Here is a 15,734-nt window from a genome sequence, read left to right on the forward strand (position 1 = left end):
ACTTGGAACAATTTGAGCAACAAAACAAAGTCATATTGGATTATAACCCATAAAATAAATATTCATGGACCCATACTCCCAGATAGATAGATAGATAGATAGATAGATAGATAGATATAAATAGGGAAAAGAGCTAAATCTTCCATGCAGAAGAATTTCAGATAGTTTAGTTACATAGTCTTTCCTCAAGGAGGAGGGAACATAACCCCCCACTCCTTAAGTATGGGCTAGGTATAGCAACTTGCCTCCAAATAGTTAAGTATGGAAAACAGGGGAAATGAAAAGTTTTCAGTTGAAAAACGACAAACAATATTTCAGCCAGACGATCAAAGGCAACATCAACAGTGGTAAGTCACATTGGTAGTATGTGCTCTTGATATAATGTGATGAAAAAGGTATTTTACCTCTATGATCTTCCTCCCCCAAAAATAAAGCCACAGTCTATGAAAAAACTTCAGGGGGTCGCCTGGGTGGCTCAGTCGGTTAAGCGTCCAACTTCAGCTCAGGTCATGATCTCACAGTTCATGGGTTTGAGCCCCATGTCAAGCTTTCTGCTATCAGCACAGAGCCCACATCACATCCTCTGTCCCCCTCTTTCTCTGCTCCTTCCCTGCTCACACTCGCGGTCTCCCCCTCTCTCTCCCCCTCTCTCTCAAAAATTAAAAAATAAATAAATAAACACTTAGAAAAAAAATCAGGAAAATCCCAATTGAGGGGCAATCTACAAAAGACCCAACCATACTCTTCAAGACTATCTAGGTGAACAAAAACAAGGTAAGTCTGAGAAACTGCCACAGCTAAGAGAGAACCTAAGTACACGTGACAACTAAATGTAATGTGTATCCTCCATCGAACTCTGGAACACAAAAAAGAGTTTAAGTAAAAGCTAAAGAAATCTTTAAATAAAAAAGGTATGAACTTTAGTTAATAATAATGTATCAATATTGGTTCATTAATTATAACCAAGGTACCATATGTTTTTTTTAACGTTTATTTATTTTTGAGACAGAGAGAGACAGAGCATGAATGGGGGAGGGGCAGAGAGAGAGGGAGGCACAGAATCGGAAGCAGGCTCCAGGCTCTGAGCCATCAGCCCAGAGCCCCACGCAGGGCTCGAACTCACGGACCGCGAGATCGTGACCTGAGTGGAAGTCAGACGCTTAACTGACTGAGCCACCCAGGCGCCCCACCAATGTACCACATTAATGTGAGATGTTAATAATAGAAGAAACTGGGGGCGCCTGGGTGGCTCGGTCAGTTAAGCGTCCGACTTCGGCTCAGGTCATGATCTCGCGGTCCGTGGGTTCGAGCCCTGCGTCGGTCTCTGTGCTGACAGCTCAGAGCCTGGAGCCTGTTTCAGATTCTGTGTCTCCCTCTCTCTGTGAGCTCCCCCGTTCATGCTCTGTCTCTGTCTCAAAAATAAATAAACGTTAAAAAAAAAATTAAAAATAAATAAATAAATAAATAATAATAGAAGAAACTGTGGGTAGGGGGTATATAGGAACTCTATTATCTTCTCAGTTTTTCTGTAAATATAAAATTGTTTAATTTTTCTGTAAATATAAAATTGTTTAAAGATAGTTTTTCATTAAAATAGATAAGATGCTCAAATGCAAATAAAATCAAATGGTCATATTTGTGTTGATCTATTTCTGGACTCTCCAATGATCTGTGTATTTATACTTTTGACAAAGGAAAAAGAAACTGTATAAAATTTATGTTCATTCTTCTTGAAATACTTGCTAGAATTTACCAGTCAGACCACCTGGGCCATAGATTTCTTTTACAGGTTTTAAACTATGTATTCAGCTTTTTAATAAAGTGATACGACTATTCAGGTTACCTATTTCATCTTCAGTGAGTTTGGTAATAGTATTTTTTAAGGAATTAGTACATTTTTCTTATTATTGAATATTGAATTCATGTGCATAGAGTTGTTTGTAGCATTTCTTTAGTGTCCTTTTAATATCTGTGGGGTCTGTAGTGATATCGACTTATTGTATTCATGCTATTGGTAATTTGGGTCTTTTCTATATTGTTGTTTGGTCAGTCTTCCCAACAACACCTGTGTACTTTTGACACTTTTGAGATTTCCTACAATAAACATTTGTCATTTTATAATTAGAAAATATACCATTTTAAATTTGCTTGTTTCTTCACTTAAATTGTAGATAATAATTCTTACAACATGGGGGGCTGACATGTGGGTTAAAACTGGTAATGCCTATAAAAGTTCGGTATAATTTATGTACAGATGTTAACTATTATGATTATAAGTAAAGGAACAGAGCTGTGTAACTAAATTAGAAGAATATTGTTATCCAACTTAGGAAGAGATGTCAATATTGTATTATGATTTTATGGGTTCAAGAGAAGAACCTACATTTTAAAACATGGTTTCCTACAACATTTAAAATGAGGTTGCTCACAATTAGATGTCTATGTGACATTTATTGACTTAAAATTTTTAATCATTTTTAAAAATGACTAACCACAACTAAAAATTGAAAATCTTTATCAACAAGTATAAAAGAACAGCAGAACATAGCCAATTATCTCATTAGTTCTGAAACATCCAATGTATTTCTTTGAAGCCCAGTTACCTAAACTAAATCTTACCATACAGTTGGATGATTCATATTATTTAGGTCCCCAGGTAGATTACCTGTGAGCTTAGAGCATGCCGGCATATTTGTCCTATGTTTCAGATTAAAAAACAAAATTGAAAAAACTAATATAAACCAGCACTGGAAAAATTAGTTCAAATAATATAATACTTTCAAACCTTGCCTTTTATATTAGCATGGATTTTAGAGGCAAATAGGACAGGGAGAGGGAATTGTATTTTCCTTTAAAGCACTTAAGGTGGGATAATACAAATACTCTATCCCACAAAAAAAAATTTTTGCTAAATTCCCTCCCTCTGAAGCACAGAACTCTATCTGGCATTTGGAAGATGCTACTCTATGAGGAAGTGATCTCCTAAATACTGAGCTCTTAGAGCCCCATGAATTTACAGGTAGGATTGAGGAGAGAGAAATGACAAGATAAGAAGGATTCCAAATGTAGGAGAAAGAAGGGCATTAGATGAAGCCAACACATTCAGTATGATTTATGCAATACCCAAGTACTAATTCAAGCCAACAGCATACTTCCAGGCTATATGCAACTACCAAATTACCATAAATTAAGCTCAGGCAAAAATAAGACCATAAAATGGACATTTTACAGTGGCTATTGACTACAATGTTCAGTTTGCATTAAATCTTCTGAAATATTGTTACTTTGTCAACTGAATTAGTAATTGGTATCTTCTTGGGAGGGAAATATATAATACTTCAAACTCCGTATATATTACTCACCACAATTAAAGTCACTCGCTGTAAGAAGCTGCTATCTATATGCATCAGACTAATTATTTTGTGCTTTTTTACTAAGATAATGGGACACTGCTGCCAGTGGGCAAATCCTGATCATACATTATACCACACTTCCTAGCAATTTTTATGGAAAACTACAGGTGGAGACAGATTATAATGGGAACATCTAATTGAAATTCATCTCCATTTTGCTTCAGATGGAAGGCATGCTGCTTGAGCCCTGAAACATATTCAATTTCATTCAAATTGGATGCAGATTTTTCCAGCAAAACTAAATTCAAAAGACATATATTTCAAAGGGTCCTAGAAGAAAGACAGGAGTACCATAAACGTTGACCACTTGGGTTTGTTAAGCTGCTGCTTTCCAAGGTAGGAATAGAAAACTGAACTTCTAGTAAAGGCTGTTATCTTTGTGATACCATAGTGCACTGGCAGTTAGTAACTCCGAGGCTTCACAAAGACCATAAAGGAAAACTGTCCAATCCTTTAATAAATCCTCTAATACTCCACAGTCAGGTCTCTTCATTCATGTGCAGATCCCCACTGTCTCCTTCTTCCATGTCCACCTTTGGCACCGGCTCCTAGGACAGAAGATGGAGATTTTCCAATGAAGTATTGAGTAGGAAGGTATCTCCTTCCTGGGCCAAGAAAAGTTTTAAACACAAACATACTCATACTCATGCACACACATGCAAAGCGCATGCACATTCTTCCACACACTCACATACATGCATACATACATGAACATGCACATTCATACATAACATATATGTATGTGTATATTTGCATGTACACGTGCACATGTGTGTGTATGTGATACGCATATTCCCCTCCTTCACAATAAACCAAAACATCCTTCATTGGCAATAAGGCTGATAAAATGCTTAGCAAAGTATCAGGTAAGTACTCAATACAATATTATTTAAAATGAAAATTTTCTGAGTTATTTTTGCTAAACGCTAGATAATATATTTCTTAAGAATAATTGATTTACTCCTAAATCCACTCATTTACATAACCCATATTTGATGAACACTATCTATGTGCCATTTACTAAAGCAGGTGCCAGAGATAGACCAGGGACCTCAAAGGTCTCAGCCTTTAAGAAGCTTTAATTTGCGTGCAGAAGAAACAAACAGGTAAATATGTCAGGTGCTGATATGTAATACAAGGAAAAAGAACACAATGCGGTGAAAGGAGAGTAATGGTTGCTGCTATATATACAGTATTCAGAGAAGGCTTCTCTCAGAGGGTCATATTTCAAGAGACCTGAATGAAATAAGAGAGTAAAAAACTGGAGGAAGAGGATTCTAGGCAGAAGGAATGGCCTATACAAAGGCAGAAGTATGCTGTAGGTAGATATAATGAGAGGAGAGCAAAAGGAGATGAGGTCAGAGAGAGAGTTAAGAAAAGATAGGGTTCCACCTTAGAAGCTATGGTAATGACTTTGTGAGGTGGGTGCCACTGGAGGGCTATAAATAGAAGAGCTACATGATCTGATCTTTAACAGGCCTTTCTCTGCTTGCTCTATAGAAAAAAAAGATGGAAGGGAGAAGGGAGAGACACAGGCAATGCATTTAGGAGGTCACTACTCGAATCCAGGGGAGAGATGATGGTGACTTGAACTAGCACCCTGCATTGCACGTGGTGAGAAGTGACCAGATTCTGTATATATTTTGAAAGTAGAGACTTCTGGAGTTGTTTTATAGACAATCTGGAGTTGATTTATATAGGTATGTGAAGAAAAAAAAAAAAGGGATTCAAAGTTTACTCCAAAGCTTTCTTCCTGAGCAACTGGAAGAACTAAATTGTATGTCAAGTGCCCAGGACACATTAGGTACTAAAAGATGCTGGCAATCAGTATGCATATTATTCCCTTGGTGTGAGACCAGAACTGTCCTCTTTACCAGACACAGGAGACCTAATGAATAGCTGTAGTGGAAGACTTTGTCTTTGAGCTGTTAGTTTGCATCATGAAGGGAGATTCTACATGCCAGATACTTCTTCACTGGGGGGGAAGGAGCTGGAGTCTTAAAACAGAAGCTGTAGATAAATCTCCAGGGATTCCATGGACAGTTCCTATAAAGTTTGTTGTTTTTTTTTTTTTTTTTACTGCTATATTAAGATATGCTCAAATCTTCACAGGCAACACACTATAATCAAAATTAATCCAATCCTTCTGATATGGCGTTATACTCACAAATAAGCATTTATGCAAGCTTCGAATACAGTGAAATAAATTTCTGACATAAAACCAAAAAGAAGAAAAAGAGCAATACAACTAAATTCAATCTTTTAGGAAGTATAGAAAGGTGGTTTCTTTAAGGAGACATATTCAGCATGAAGATCGTATTGGTTACAAATATAAACAGCTTCCTATAAAGTATAAATAAATTCACAGAATATGGAACGATAGAGCCACAATAACTTAATAAGAGAGAATAGAGCATCCCAAAAATATATTGTTAAATGTAAAGTTGCCAACCAGGTACACAACTTCCAAAACATTCTCTAAAATGTGTAATATTCCAAAATATTCTCCTTACAGCCCTTTCCAGAGAAAGAATATTAACTGGCTAAACCATGGGCAGGGCACAGGAAGATAATTCTAAAGACGTCAGCCCTGTTCCTTAAGAGTTTCTGGTCTCTATGATGAAATCGCTGAGAAGGCAATTTCATACCCCCCCCCCAAAAAAAAATGTGTCTATAAACAAAAACACATCCACATATTTGCCATTCCCATATTGATACAAATGTGTAACTAGAAAATATCATCTATACCAACATGTGCTAGATATTCTTTATCTGCTCCTTCAGTTCCACTCTCCAGCCTTCTCCATCTTGTCTGGTGTCTCAGAAGTCTGACTTTTATAGACTGCATTGCCTGGACTCGTGGCCCTATGGATCTGGCCAATGAAAAGCACCAGAAAGAGATCAAAGGGCCAAAGGAGAGAGAAGTTTTCCTCCCTGCCAGAGGATGGGGTGACGATGGCTGTCCATGGTGCCTGTGCAGGGGTCTTCTCTTACAGCTATAAGTCCCACCAAGTTCTGGTAACTACTTCCTCCCCTTGCACCTATTTCCTACTACTGCTAGGATGGCTCATCATCCCTTAACAGTTCCCCCTAAACTTGCTCACACCTTTGTAAATAAGCGGTTATTAAAGTGTCTTTAATAACCTCTCAAAGAGACTTTCCATTTCCTGCCACCCAACTGATATGATACAGTGATCTCCAAACTTAATTCATAATCATTTGTAAAGCTTTTTAGAAACACAGATTCCCAGAGCCTATCCAAGACCTAATGAATCAGAATCTCTATGCTTGGAGCTAAAGAACAAATAGCTTCAATAAACAACATAGGTGATTCCAACGCAGCCAATCTGGCAACCATCCCCACACCAGCATTTGGGAACCAGCCACCCTCTCTGAAGACCTTCCCATGCCAAACTGAGACATCTGAAAACAAACATGGTGTTTCCAGAATCCAACCTCAGCCACCCTTCCCTCTGACACCAGAGCAACCAGTACACAGAAAAAGTGGGTTCTCCACGGGGACATCGAAAGCCAAGGAAAACAAGTGTATGGTCTGACATGATAGGAGATACTCCTGAGCACATAAAATAAATGCTCAACTACCCCCTTCACATTTTATTAGATTCTCAATTGAAAATCACTTTTCAACCATTTTACAGGAAATGAAATGCATTTTTACCTCCATCTGGTGCCAAAATTAACAAAGTAGAAAATGCCGAGTAGTTTAGACCTGCCAGCTTTAGTTCAGAATGGGCACTGGAGCACCCAGTGCCCTCCAGCCTTGGGGAAATGAGGCCTGTTTATTCCTGAACACCATGAACCTCTGGTAGGACCAGCAGATAAAGAGAATCAAGAGCCCAACCTGCTCCAGTCTCATGAGATCTACTCTCCATTCTGAAGCCAAAGGCATCAGGAGATGGGCTAAGCTGACCATCTGTTCTTCTCTCTGATAATATGTAATTAAGTAATTTATTTATTCAGCACTTGAACCCCCTCCTCTCACCTCCCATTAGTCAGGGATGATTATGCCAGACCCAGCTGTAGGTAACATATTGCACACTCAGACAAGCCCTGTGCTACAAAGCACTCTGCTAGCCTCCTGGCTATCGCCACCTCTCAGACCTGACCACAGGAGTAACTGCGCGAGGCTTGCTGCTCTGCTGGCTTTGCTTTCTTCCCCAACGCTTAGGCGCCACTTTCCTGCTGTGCATTAAACCATTTACTGTGCATATTTAATTCATTTGTTCAAAGATGAATTTACCCACATCCTCTGATCACTTCCACCAAGCCAGCTAGGCATCACCAATGGATTTCTCCCATCTGGTAAATTTTATCTAAAATATAAACAAACAAATGTACACAGAGCCTGACATACAACTATAGAGTGCTGGGATTGATTCCATAAGCCTCCAGCAAAACGTACCACTGAAACTATGATTACATATAGCATATGTAATGTTTTGCATATTACATGTGATGCTTTGCATAGTACATCTGTTTTTGTAGCCTGACCAACAAATATTTCCCTTTTGCTGATAGTGCCTTTTTAATATTTTAGGGGAGACCATCATTCTTTACTCAATGTCCCTGGAGTTTATTGAGGCTGGCTCAATTCAAGGTTGGCCTAGCCCAATGAATGCAAATTCTAGAAATATTTTTTTTTAATTTTGTTTATTTATTTTTAAGAGCGAGAGAGACAGAGCGTGAGCAGGGGAGGGGCAGAGAGAGAGGGAGACACAGAATTGGAAGCAGGCTCCAAGCTCTGAGCTGTCAGCACAGAGCCCAACATGGGGTTCGAACTCCCAGAATGTGAGATTGTGACCTGAGCCAAAGTCGGACGCTTAACCAACTGAGCCACCCAGGTGCCCCTGGAAATATTTGTTTTAAATGAAGCTTTTTCCACTGATGTCTAAGAAGATAGCAGTTGCTTGGGTCATTGGTGATCATCTTGTCATCTTAGCATTAGCTCGCTAAATAAATTCATACAGAACTAAGAGATGGAGAGACCAACTCCTGAGCAACCAAGTCACCATTTCAGTACCTGGATCCAGCTGAAGCTATATGTATTCCAGGGTTTTTCTGGTATATAAACCAATAAATTCCTATCACTGCGTTAGTCACTTAGTTATTTTTTTTTTAATTTGAGAGAGAGAGAGAGAGAAAGAGAGAGAGAGCAGGAAAGAGGGGCAGGGGGGAAGAGACAGAGAATCCCAAGCAGGCTCCACATTCAGTGCAGAGTCCAATGTGGGGCTTGATCGTACAACCCTGGGATCAAGACCAGAGCCAAAATCAAGAGCCGGATGCTCAACCAACTGAGCCACCCAGGCACCTCACTCAGTTAGTTTTGAACATTTGCAAACATAAAATTTTGATTGACATACTTTCCTCATTTTAAGTGTTACAGGTCACTATGAAGCCTCAATAATTGTTCAGGCATGGATTGGGTAAATTGACCTCAATTTAGCACATTCTTTTTTTATACACATTGTACAAAGAGACCATAAACAAATATAAAACCAGATCTCAAAAAGAACTTAAAAACAATGACTCCAAAAGCATGGATTCTTGAGAATTGGAAGGGGTTAAAAGTTATTATAGTACAGTCTAACAGCCAATGATATTAGTTCCCTAACACTGATATTACTCAAGGGGAAACTGGAGGACATTTACACAGGATGTAGTAGAGAGTGTTCTCAGAGCAAAGAAGATAGTTTGGCGTCCACAAAGATTGCTGTGGTAAGCTGAATAATAGACCCCCAAAGATATTCATGTCCTAATCTCTGGAACCTGTGAATATTGTCTTATATGGCAAAAAAAGAACTTTGCAGATATGATTAAATTAAGGACCTTGAAACAATGAGATTGTCCTGGATTATCCAGGTGGACCCTAAATACAATCACAAGTATCCTTCCAAGAGGGAGACAGAGGGAGATTTGACTTCACACAGAAGAGAAGGCAATGTGACCATGGAAGCAGAGAAAAGCATGATGTGGCCACAAGCCAGCAAATGTTAGCAGCCACCAAAATCTGTAAGAGGAAAGGAACTGATTCTCTCCTAGAGCCTCCAAAGACAATGCAGCCCTGCAGATAGCTTGATTTTGGCCCACTACAACTGATGTCAGACTTCTGGCCTCTGGAAATATGAAATAATAAATTTCTATTGTTTTCAACTACCAAGTTTGTGGTAACTTGTTACAGCACCCGTGGGAAACTAATAAAGCATTCACAACTCCAGTGTCCTGTGATTTCTTCTTATTTTAGACACCCCTTTATATCATTGGCAGATGATAATGATATTGATAAACATTTCTTTAGGGCTTACTCTGTGCCATGCACCATCACAACAACTTTATATGTATTACCCCATTTAAATTTCTCAGTGACCTTATGACACAGTTACCATTATGATGGCATTTTGCAGATAGGCAAAGAGAAACTCATGGAGGTTAAATAGCTTGCCATGGCAACAAAGCTAATAAATTATAAAGCCAGAATTTGAATTCAAATAATCTGATTTCAGAGTCTGAGATCTTAACTATTATAGATAAGATAATGCCTACTTACGTTTTATCCCTCTCAGTGATGAAGAAAGGAGAAAGTCATCACCCGTCTGGAAGGTGGGCTATCTTTTCTTGCACAGATGCTTCAATTCAGCAAGAAGTTTCCCTCATATCAAGCCCAAATTTATCTCCTTCTAAATGGGAACCCTCTTGCACTATTGGTGGGAATGCAAACTGGTCCAGCCACTCTGGAAAACAGTGTGGAGGTTCCTCAAAAAATTAAAAATACATCTACCCTATGACCCAGCAATAGCACTACTATGAATTTATCCAAAAGATACAGAAGTGCTGATTCATAGGGGCACATGTACTCCAACGTTTATAGCAGCACTTTCAACAATAGCCAAATTATGGAAAGAGCCTAAATGTCCATCAACTGATGAATGGATAAAGAAGATGTTGTTTGTATATACAATGGAATACTACTTGGCAATGAGAAAGAATGAAATCATGCCATTTGCAGCAACGTGGATGCAACTGGAAGATATTATGCTAAGTGAAATGAGTTATCAGAGAAAGACAGATATCATATGTTTTCACTCATACGTGGAACTTGAGAAACTTAATAGAAGTCCATGCGGGAAGAGAAGGGGGGGAAAATAGTTACAGAGAGGGAGGGAAGCAAACCATAAGAGACTCAGAGAACAAATACAGAGAACAAAATGAGGGTTGATTGGGGGGGGAGTGAAGGGGAAATGGGTTATGGGAATTGAGGAAGGGACTTGCTGGAGTGAGCACTGGTTGTTGTATGTAAGCAATAAACCACAGCAATCTATCCCCAAAACCAAGAGCACACTGTACACACTGTATGTTAGCCAATTTGACAATAAATTATGTTAAAAAAATTTATCTCCTTCTATAACTTCTGCCTATTATAAAGCCCTCTGGAGATACAAAGAATAAATCTAATTGGTGTTCCACAACACAACTCATCATACCCCCTCAAATTTTCCCTTCTCCAAGCTAAATCTCCCTGTGTTTTAAATTCATCCTTGGGGCGCCTGGGTGGCTCAGTTGGTTGAGTGACCAACTTCAGCTCAGGTCATGATCTCACGGTTTGGGAGTTCAAGCCCCGTCAGGCTCTGTGCTGACAGCTCTGAGCCTGGAGCCTACTTCAGATTCTGTGCCTCCCTCTCTCACTCTGCCCCTACCCCACTCATGCTCTGTCTCTGTCTGTCTCAGAAATAAATAAACATTAAAAATAAAATAAAATAAAATAAAATAAAATAATAAACTCATCCTCATATGACATAGTATCCCAATGTTTCACTATGCTAACTGTCCCTGTCATGACATATCACAAGTCTATTAATATTCTGTAAAGTGCAGTATCCAGAACACAATGACATGTTCTAGTTAGGTCTTGCCAGCACAAAATATAAAGAAACTATTACCTCTATTGTCCTGGTCATAAATTCCATTAGGCTCTTTAAAAATATAGTCTTTAACATGAAAAGGCACTCAATAGTACTAAGCACAGAAATACAAATCAAAATCACAATGAAATATCATTTCACACCTGTTAGAATGGCTATCCTCAAAACAAGACAGAACAAGTGTTGGCAAGTTTGTGGAAATAAGGGAACCTCTGAACACTGATGGTGGAAATGTAAATTGGCACAGCCACTGTAGAAAACAGTGTGAAGATTCCTCAAACAAATTGAAAATGTAGCTACCACATGATCCAGTAATGTCACTTCTGAGTATTTATCCAAAAGAATGGAAGAGATATCTGCCCTCCTATGTTCAATGTAGCATTATTCACAATAGGCAAGATATGGAAACAACCTAAGTGTCTGTCAATGGATGAATGGATAAAGAAGATGTGGTATATATACTATGGAGTTTTATTCACCCATGAGAAAGAAGGAAACCCCACCTTTTGCAACAATACAGACGGACCTTATTATCCTAAGTGTAATAACCCACACAGAAAAAAGGTAAATGTTATATACTACTTATATGTGGAATCTAAAAGAGGCAAACTTACAGAAACAGAAACTATAATGGTGGTTACCAGAGGCTAGGTCATAGGGGCAATGGGGAGATATTGGTCAAAGAGAACAAACTTCCAGTTATAAGATGAATAAGTTCTGGGGATCTAATGTCCAGCATGGTGATTACAGTTAATAATGCTGTATTATATACTTGAAAGTTGCCAAGGGAGTAGATCTTGCATGTTCTCACCACAAAAAGACATGGTAATGATGTGATATAATGGGTGTGTTAGCTAACACTATAGTGGCTGGTGATTATTTTGCCACTTATAAATGTGTTAAGTCAGCATGTTATATACCTTAAATTTATACAATGTTACATATCAATTATATCTCAACGAAGCTGGGGAAAATACATTCTTTGACTTAGCAGTGATATAATGGACACACACTTTCAGAGTGAGGATAACATTCATGGGGTATACATGAAGTAATTCAACAAGAAAAGTTAATTTTAGGACTTCAGGCAACAATATCAGATCAGCTAACATGAAATCTTCTGCTATAAAACATATAGCTATTCTGGTTAAAATATCACAAATATCCTTTTAAATACATGTCTGAACTCAAATAAAAGTACAGGAAATACCCAGAGGTCAAAAATGAAGATAAAACTCAGTGAGATAGTATCATGTTATCCTGGTTTGGTGATTGGGGAAGGGATGGGTCTGGTCTCAGCCTAGGGGCTTTGATTTTAATAGCTGACCACATACTACATAAGACCTGGAACCTATGAGAAGCAGAAAGCTGGAAATGAGACCCTCGTCCTTAATCCAGGAACTTTAGAGGACTGCATTTTCAGTGAAATGGTGTTCTCACTGGAAAAGAAATGTAATGAGGAGGTTGGTGCAATTCTACATTTCAGGCATGAGGAGGGGAGGAACCCTCCTAAAAATTTTTAACCAGAATCCCATGAGTTTGGTTTTATTTTACACTCTCCTTGCAGAGTCCTGTATTCCTAAGGCATGACATTAACATAAAAAGACATCCTGGAGCACCCAGCAGGAGAAAATGAGAAACTTATTTAGATGAAGAAAAACTCAGCCTAAATCACACAGAAATCCCATAGATAAAGCTCCCACTGAGGATGCACATGCAAAACAAAATTATAGAGCTGAAGAGGAAAAATCTAGTATTCATGTTAAATCAGCAGATAAACAGAAGGACTAGACTTCCAAGAACTTCAGATAACAGATTTTTTTTCAAAAAAAATATGCTTAAAATGATTAAAAGGGCAGTGTATTGAAAGCATGCATTTAGTTCTGGCTTTTCCCAAAGCCCTACTAAAATGATAGTAAACCTTTTTCCTCCATAAGGCATAAACTCATACATGTAGAAAGAAAAAAAAATGAGAACAAAAACAGAAAAAAAAAATTTAGAGGATAAAAAGCTAATGGACTAGTGATAATTAACTAGGAGACAAGAAAAAGCTAGCAATATAAAGTAGAAATAAGAAAAGCCAAGAAAAACCCAATTTACTTCACAGATGACACCTACATAGTCAATAAGTCCCACCCATATGACCAGAATGTTCATAGCTCCACTGGACACATAAACAGATAACCTAAGGATGAGCCATCTGAGAAAGAGGATGTAGAAGTTAGACTAGACCTGAATTCCAACTCTGCAATTCTTACTGTGTAACTTTAGGCAAGTTATTTGCCTTCTTTATAGTTCAACTTCTTCATGTGTAAAATTGAGGAATTGATAATACTCACCTCTAATATTTAATGTAAGAATGAAATAAGTTAACATGTATTGAGTAAGTTAATATGTATAATGCACTAGAAGAGTGATGACCACATAGTAGGTATTCAATAAATGTCTGCTACTACAGTTGCCATTGTTGTCTGAAGAGAGTTGTAACATAGAAGAGAAGACAAAATGAAGAAGCTAAAGCAAATTGGAAGAAATAGAGATAATGTAGGGGAAAATTTTTTAACTTATGTGAATATCCTCAGAGAGATAAAATATCCTGGCCGTTGTGTACAAGAAACAAGAGCAGACATTCATTTAAAAATAATAATAATAATAGAGAATAAGTATGGCCAAAAGAAAGAATTGAAAATAGATTTCAAGGAATCTCTGAAAGCACTTCTGTAATGGTGGAAAAAGGATATCTGAAAATTTTCTCACCCATAAAAGCAATGGAACACTGGCAAAAACTGACAAACTTATTCTGAACTCAGAAATTAACCAATGATATAAAACAATTCAAGGATTCTTTATTCAATGAAAACATCTGAGTCTCAATAAGGACAATGAGGTTTGTGGTATTCTAACTTAGCCTAGTCCCATCACCCTCTACCTAATTCTGCAATAGCTCTGAAAATAAGAGTCTAACAAAAACAGGAGCAGTGGAAACAAGCAGCCTTAGAGAGTTCAAATGGTATACTCAGAAACCTAATTAACACTAAGCAAAACAGCAATGGAGAAACAGAGAAACAAAAAGACAAAAGACATAAAGATATAAATAGCAAACTTGCACATATAAATCTTACCTTACCAGTGATCGCATTAAATGTAAATGGCATAAACACTCCAATCAAAAGTCAGAGATTGACAGATCAAGAGATACAAGAAATATAATTTAGAGCCAAAGACACAAATAGCTGGAAAGTAAAAGGACAGTAAAAGATATACAATGCAAAGAGTAACCAAAAGAAGTTAGAGTGATGAGAAGGAGTTAAGATGGCAGAGGAGTAGGAAGACTCTAAGCTTGTCTCATCCCTCAAAACATCCCAAAACACATCCCTCAAACATCCTTAAAACAGCTAGATAGTTATCATTCTAAACACCCAAGAAAGCAACTGGATGTTGGAGAGAACAAAAATTGCAAGTCTACAAGTAGAAAAGCAACTTCCTCTGGGAAGGTAGGAGGTGCAAAGAGCTGACTCGGGAGCGATATAGCTATGGATAAGGCAGTGAGGAGGGAGTCTGCTCACAGAAGCTACTGCAAAGTATTATAAGCAGCAGAGCACAAAATCTGAATTTCTAGAAGTCCTCTACCATGGGGGACATGCCTGGCCTAAAGGTGGCAAAGCAGGCATAATCCCAGGAGTGACAGCATGGTCTGAGGACTCCTGCATCACAAGAAGGAAGGGTGGTGACAATGTGCTGCACTTTTCCCAGGCATAGATCCCAGGCAGAGATTCAGGTGGAGGGCAACAAGCTGGATGCTGGCTTTCTGCTCTGTTTTGCCATAAACTCTGAACCACTGCATGGTCATGTGACTGCTTTCCTCACAGGAGCCGGCAAATGACAAAACACAGCAAGATCCTCCCCCAGAGCAACAGTGCAGGTCTGCAGTATGGAGGTTCCTCAAAAAACTAAAAATACACCTACCTACTATCCAGCAACTGCATTACTAGGTATTTACCCAAAGGTTACAAAAATACAGATCTGAAAGGGTACATGCACGCTGATGTTACAGCAGCATTATCAACAATAGCCAAACTATGGAGACAGCTCAAATGTCCATCGACTGATGAATGGATAAAAAAAATGTGGCATGCATATATATATGCACGCACGCACACACACACACACACACACACATATATATATATATATACATATAATGTAATATTACTCAGGCATCAAAAAGAATGAAATCTTGCCATTTGCAATGACACTAATAGAGCTAAGAGTGTATTATGCTAAGTGAAATAAGTCTGTTAGAGAAAGACAAATATGATATGATTTCACTCATATATGGAATTTAAAAAACAAAACAGATGAACATACGGGAAGGTGTAAAAGA

The 15,734-nt window shown here is 38.2% G+C and overlaps 1 long non-coding RNA gene across 2 annotated transcripts in view; it reads right to left on the reverse strand.

Moving 5' to 3' along the window:
* Nucleotides 1-2,431: 2,431 nt before the first annotated feature.
* Nucleotides 2,432-15,734, reverse strand: part of LOC124520468 (uncharacterized) — a 96,072-nt gene continuing 82,769 nt past the window's right edge. For both annotated transcript variants that reach the window (XR_006964327.1, XR_006964326.1), the window contains 2 exons: nt 9,979-10,162; nt 2,432-3,961 (listed from right to left, as the gene is read on the reverse strand). This is a non-coding gene — a long non-coding RNA (uncharacterized LOC124520468). The remainder of the gene's footprint in view (nt 3,962-9,978; nt 10,163-15,734) is intronic.

This window comes from Lynx rufus, unplaced genomic scaffold (genome assembly GCF_022079265.1).
Source record: "Lynx rufus isolate CCGP_SWC_20201006 ecotype Redwood Valley unplaced genomic scaffold, mLynRuf1.p SCAF_1, whole genome shotgun sequence".
NCBI lineage: Eukaryota > Metazoa > Chordata > Mammalia > Carnivora > Felidae > Lynx > Lynx rufus.